Consider the following 7,098-nt stretch of genomic DNA (forward strand, 5'->3'; position numbering starts at 1 on the left):
TTTCCATTAACTTACCTCATTCTCACTTGAAACTGTTGACACTGTCTGCCTCAACAGCCTCCTGTGGCAGCAAGTTCCAGAGATTCACTACTCACTGTGGAAAGTACTTTCATTTGAATTAAATCAGTCTACTATTTGTTTCATAGTGTCCCCTATTACTACTTCTAGCATTGCAGGTTTTTATTCTGTTTTATCCTTCTTGCATTCAGTTATCCACATTTTTCTGATACTGTAAACTGTGATTATATCTCCTTTGTAGCTTTCCCCTCTCAACAGAAAGGTCCTAGACTATGTAGTGTAGGAGTTCTACATAGATGCAATAGCTGCTCTGTCCCCTTGATGATTTTAATTGGTTTTCTCTATCATCTGTAACTTCATTACAAAATTAAAACTCTTACCTATGTGCTATAAGATGTCAAACATGAGAATCTCCTGAACAACCTCAGCAGTAAAGGTAGAAAAAAATAGTTCACTGAACGTCTGCAGTGGCATTATCATTCCTTTTTATGCCTTTGTCATCAACTGGTCCCACTAATCACAAGATAGCTTCCTGCTTTTGATGTGTTCAAAGAATGTTTTACTATCAGTTTGGGCATCATTTGTAAGTCACTCTTCAAATCCTCTTTTGGTCCTCCTTATTTCCTGTTTACATTTGAGCTGCTTTATTTTATGGGATTTCTCTGTCCTCACTTCAGAAATCTTTCTGGTGGTTTTGGGTTTTGCTTTGGGGTTGTCTCTTTTTTTGGTTGGTTTGGTTTTTTGGGGTTTGGTTTTGTTTTGTGTTTTTTAAATGCTGGTCCTCTGCCTTTAATAGCTTCCTTTGCTTTCCTAGTGAGCCATCCACACAGAGGGGCTTTGAGCTGCTTTGTTTTCTTCTTGGCCTGCATCACACACATTAGCTAAGTTTCTAGTACAGTGTATTTCATTCTACAGGCTTTATGTAGACTTCCTGGCTTTTGAGACCCTTTCAGAATTTTTTGGAGAGGAGAGAGGGTATTGGGTTTTACTTTTTTATTTACTTATTTTTTCTCTGTTTTTTAATTTGCTTTCTATTATTTCATGAAGCTTTTCCTGAGTCAATGATTCTGGCATTGTCCTAATCAGAGGGTTGGTGGCACAGCTACACTCTTGTTATGTCCATGCTTTTCACCCACAAGGATTCCATTGTGCCTCTTTCTCCCCTATAATATTTTTGTGTTGTGCTACTGTATAATATCCTTCACATACAGTACCTTTCCCTGACCTGCATGTCCTATTCCATCATTCCTATCAAGTAGGGAATACCACATATCATTAGTTATCCTCCTTCCCTCACCCACCAAGAAGCCTGTTATATCAGGGTTGTCCGTTTGATGCCAAGCATTTTAGATCCCTCTCTTACTTTTCATACCTCTAGTATTAATGCAGAAGAATGTCCAAGTATTGGCCTTACACCATTGCTTACTATTGCCTGTGCAATTTGTCTGGCATGGTAGGCAGCCTAATTTATCCTTCCTTATTCACTGAGTGTGATGCTTCCTTTCCTCGTGATTGTTTCAGAAATGTGTTGCGCTTTAGTGGGGACCACCTCTTAGGTTTCCTGAGTCTGAATTGAGTGCTCCTTCTCGTGTTGGCTTCCCACTGCTTCTAGCTTTGTTGCTTCTCAATAACTGCTTTAATTTTTCATAGCAATGTGCTGGGGTTTATGATAAACAGGCAACCCATCCATCCTGCACAGGTTTCTCCTGTTGTGAGCAGCTCCCTGGTTCCCAGTGTAGCTAACCCCCTGTTGTCTACACTATCATCTCTTTCATGCCCTGGCACTCTGAATCTCCAGTCTTTTGGGCCTTGCACATGGTATACTACTATGGAAGTCCTGCCCAGCTTCTTTTCAGCAGTCTGAATTTTAGCCTTCACAACCTTTTTATATCATGGTCCCAAAGTGGATAGTGACTATAGACTTTTCCCCTGCAACCTGGGTATGTGGTGAAAATTCCTATCTTTTCACCTGACAGACATTAACATGGAGTCTTCTTGGACATCAGAAACAGGTATCTGCGCCTGAAAAAAAAATAATCATCTCATTCTTCCTATCTCTGACAATTCTTTTCTGTTGCAGAAGCATCTTGAGCATGAGAGGACACAGTGACAAAAACTTGTTCTGTGAACTAAGAACATAGAATGCTTGTATCTGTTTCATGACTAAAATAAAGGTTAATTTTACAGTCATTAATTTCATTAGCCAGCCATATAAGCTTCTCAGTTCAGTTAATACTGCAATACCACCAGGTAATAATAGTAGTTTACGTTTGCCCATACAAGAGAGACTCATGCCCAGATTCCCAGGTGTTAGCCTTGGGCAATGCTTTCAAATAATCCAGACTCCTGGCTGACTGTTGCAAAGGAGTCACTATCCCAGGGATGTTAAATTAGTTACTCCCCCGCCTGTGGCTGGTGCAAGCAGCAGCAATTGCAGGCTGGAAGGAAAGACGTATTCAAAGGATCTCTGCAGAAAGTCAGTGTTTCACCACTGTCAAAGGATACTGAGGAGGAAAGTATCCTTTTTAAAAAAATGTGTTTCAAAGAACAAGGGAAAGGGGGATTTTCTTAGTTTTCAGTATGAAAAGGAACATTTTTGGTGAAATTTAGGCAAGTCTCTTCAAGGCAGATGAAGAAAATAAAAGTTGGGGATAAAATTGGGCATTCATTAAGAGAAAAAAAAGACACAAAGTCACTTGGAATGAAAATGTGGTTTCATTGCTAACATAGAAACTTTTTTTCATTTGCTTTGAAAATTTATGTCCTTATCCATACTGGATACTCACACAAAACCTCTGAAGAGATTTAAAAGCAATGCAAATATTTTTGGATTTTCATTAGAGAGTCTCTGCAGACAAAAGGGCTTTTAGAACATAAAAATCTTCGGTGCTTCGGTAAACCAAACTGAGTTTTGCTTGACAGCTGAAAGATATTCCCTGTGGGTCATTTATGCTCCTATCTGCAGAGTTGATTGAGTAAATGTGCAGCAACAAGGAACATTCTTATACCTTGCATCTGGCATTTGCTGGTTGATATTTTTAACTTAAGGCAGATACAGTTCGATAATGTAGGTTGCACAGCTTGGCAGTATTCATCAAATACGGAAATGACTTTGATAAATACATCCTGTTGCATCTTCAGTTTTTAGCAGCAGTCATGTTGCATTTTAAGTTTGCAGAACTCAACTGTGGACACCTGGGAGGCTGTTAAATCACCACTGGGGCTCTGGATGAGCAGGCAGTTCCTGAGATGGCGCTAAAAGACTTTAAGTGTAAAGTCTATGAGGATTCTTTAGGTAAGGTGGCAGGAGATTAGAATTTAGAAGCTTTTCTGCTTTGAAAAGGGAAATGGTTTTTCAGCCTAAGGAGGTACAGTTTCCATGGGTACTAGATCTATGACAAGCTGAGTGAGTTTTCCTGGCTGATGGCTGGCAGGCTGGTGGACAGCCTGGTGGGTGACAGGGGCAGAGAAACAATCTCCAAGCTCTAGGGGCACATCAAATGGGACCTTTAATTTCTCCCCTCTGCAGGCTGTTTGATTGTGTTTTGAATGCATAGAGACCCACTTTTATGATAGAGAAATCTAAGTTGTATCCTGCTTTTTGTAGCCAAATGAAACTCAGTGTGAATATTTGTATTGCTATTGAAGCACTAAGGCCATTTTCAAGATGACACATCCTCACCAGCTATTATTAGCTGATGCATTAATGATGTCATTGGATCCATGAACATAGTGATTGCATTTTTTAAAAGTACAAATTCAGAGTAGCCAATAATGTCTGCATGTGTTTTTAATAATAATGTTCACAGAGCTGGAGTTGCATTTGCCACAGGGATGTTTTTTTATCATGTTTGGGTGAAAAAGTGGACGATGATGCCAGACACTGAAGGGAAAACATTGTCATATCACAAGCTGTGAAGAATTTAGGTTTTGAGTGGCTCTAGAGTAATGCATTACACATTTCCTGTGTGGGTTGATGTTCATGTTAAAACCTTTCACTTTTTGTGAATATTTTCATGGATTTACAGCAATTACTCAACTATTTACAAGGGACAAAATGTGACCCCCATTAATCATAACTAATCAAATTCAGCATGTTCAGTCATAAAGTTCTCAGTCACTGTTTTCACTACTTTCATCTTTATTCATATTTTCCAAGCTAGTCATGATTCATAAATTAATATTTACGACTACCATGTGCTGGCATCTGAGACTTTTTTTTTAACAGGCATTTAGTTTAACTGGTATGTAGCCTGGAGAGATGAGCCACTCAAAGCTAGAACGGCTGTCTTTCCATGAAATTAATGTTCACACTAATTGCAGGACTGACAGCTTCTGGAGATTATAGTCCTTTATGGGAGAGGGAAGAAACGTGGGGCAGACGAGGCTTGCACTGCTGTCAGTGAACGTCAGCTCTGCCTCATGGGGTTGAGGGAAACACACAGCCTTCAGCTTACTCACACTTCGTCACCTCAAACTGCTGCCAGGTAGCAGGTAGTGTGCTACTCACTCCTGATGCTTTTCTCTATAGCAGTTGTTAAGATACAGTAGGAACTTTGATTGCAACTCGTGAATTTGTCACTGCAGGCTGATGGCTGGCTCTGCTGGTGATGTGAGACCTGCGTGGCGCTCAACAGCAGAGACATGCTGTGCTCTAGTGTGTACTTGAAGAAAGGCCATTAAGAGCTGAAATGTCAACGGTGACCCCATGCACCTGTAATAAATGTAAGCTTTGTAATTAGTAGCAAGCTGTCTCAGAGGGCTACAGATAGTTACGAAGATTAATTTTCACTATGGTGTGCCCAAAGTTCTTGTATGACATAAGGCAACCAGTTAATGTTGTCAGGAGAGACTATCAAGTTGCAGCATGTGGGACTTGATGACAGAGCTGGGCTCTAAGGTTCATGTGGTAGCCACTGTCTTTCCGTACATGTTTCTGGAGCTTGCCACACCCTACGAGAGCAAACAGAATATCTGTAGAGTTACACCTTCATTGTGAGTATGTGTCTCTGTTCCTCTACTTCATTATGCATCAAACTTATATAGTAACCAATATTCACAGGGTAAAACAATGCCAAATTACATGTATATGTGTGCATGTATTGCTTTTAAGCACTGTAGGTGTCAGGAAAGGAGTCAGTGAATACCAGCCTGCAAAAAAATCATGCATTGAGGAACTCTTCTGCCTCTGTTTCAGGCTTTTCTACTGCCCTGGGTTCATGTAAAGAAGCCTCAGATGAGGGTAACTGACATTGGAGCACACTTTAAGCAAAAAGACATTTCAAAAGGCATCCTAAAGCATGTCTAGACTGGAATTTGTAGTTGAAAGGAAAAACTATTATCCTTTGGGTTGAAAAGTGACCCATGGCTTTAGGCATTACTGATTTTTGATAAATGACCTGGTTGTCCCTCTCCCTGGTGTGGGAGGCAATTGGTTTCCACTGTAAACCTGGACTGTAGACAATTTCCTTTATCGTATTTGTAGCAAAGGTAGCATAGCCTAATGCAACAGGGATTGTAGAAGGGAGCTTTGGAAAATTTATTCCCTTTGTTTGGAGAAATAATCTGAAATGACAATATAGCCCTTCAAACTTAAACTTTGAATACATTTACTGACATTGGAGATCTTTTTTCTCCTATTTTATGAAATAGTTGTGTTTTCATGGAATACATATGTTATAAATGTGACATTGCTATCACATCTGAACTGTTTTGGTCAAGAGCCATGTTAACTGCCCCATCAATTACACTTTTAAGTGCCTGTCACATTAAAAAAATGCAGCTCTGGGCCCCTTAGGGTTTTTCCTTCTTTTAGGCAAAGAGTTTTTTGTTTTTACTCACTACTTTTGATCTCCTTATCATTCAATTTTCTTGCTTGCATTTCACTTTTTGGGGGGTTGGGTTTTTGATTTTTTAATGAGAGAAATATCTTTGTGTGGGAAGCAAAAAGAGCATGGTGAGACCCAGAACTCCTCAGGATACCAAAAGAGAGTATTTAGAATTTCTTAGTGATAGGTTACTAACGTGAAGGCAGCATTTAATGTGTTAGGTAAAGCAGTCAAGTTGCAAAGGTAATTGCTATTGTATCTTATTCTATATGTTTAAAAATGCTTACCTTAGTATGCAGTGTATCTGTTAGCAAATATTGGCCATATATATATTTGCATCCAATTCCCCCTTAGTATATTTTTTGTGCAGAACTTATTCTGAGAGCGTAAGACAAAATATCTATGCCAGTTCAGAACACACAGGTACTTAATTCTGTATGTTCAGTAGACCAAACATTATTGAAATGAATGTGGTGGAACACAGCTGGAGTTAAATGAACTATTGTTCTCACAGGGTAGGCTAGATTAAAAACCACAAAAAAGAAAAAGTTAAAAATCCTGTGTTTTTAATAGCTCCAACTACAAGCCTGTATCAAGACAAGCAGCTGGCAAACATATGACATTTCCCCCCCCTGCAGATCTTATAAAAATGAATTTCATGTTCATCCAGCCATGTCTTTCTAAGGGTGCCTGCTGGCACATCATTCCTGAAGGAAGTGGTTCATCTGGGAAGGTTGTTATGGGGCTGGCAAGGCATGAGTTCTAGTGCATAAACAGTGCCCAGTGACTGGGAGCAAAACACCCCTGGGTAAGCTCAAAGCCTGCACCCAGCCTCTAATGGACAGGTGTGCAAACAGGAACTCGATGAGGCTTCTCTGCAGCACTGCTAAATATTCTTTCCCTCGCAGATAAGATACCAGCAGATGGGAAGAACTCAGTGCTTCCTTTTCTACTTGTACTGCAGTACGCTGATACTGCAGAGCTGAACAACTGTATGAGAACCTCATGTAGTCCTGAGAGCCTCTGTGTAACATTGTTTGGCTTATACATCTTTTATTATGTTTGGCTGTTGGTGGGAGTCAGATGAAAATTATTTCCAGATTACAATAAAGCAACTTCAAACATAATAAGTGTTGTTAGATCACTGACCATATTAAAATAAAATTTTAAAAGGCTGTACATCAATGTTCAGAGAAAACTGTTCTAAAAAAAAAAAGAGAGAAAAAAATGTGTAGCATTATTGCCCTAAACA

This window comes from Acanthisitta chloris, unplaced genomic scaffold (genome assembly GCF_000695815.1).
Source record: "Acanthisitta chloris isolate BGI_N310 unplaced genomic scaffold, ASM69581v1 scaffold20029, whole genome shotgun sequence".
NCBI lineage: Eukaryota > Metazoa > Chordata > Aves > Passeriformes > Acanthisittidae > Acanthisitta > Acanthisitta chloris.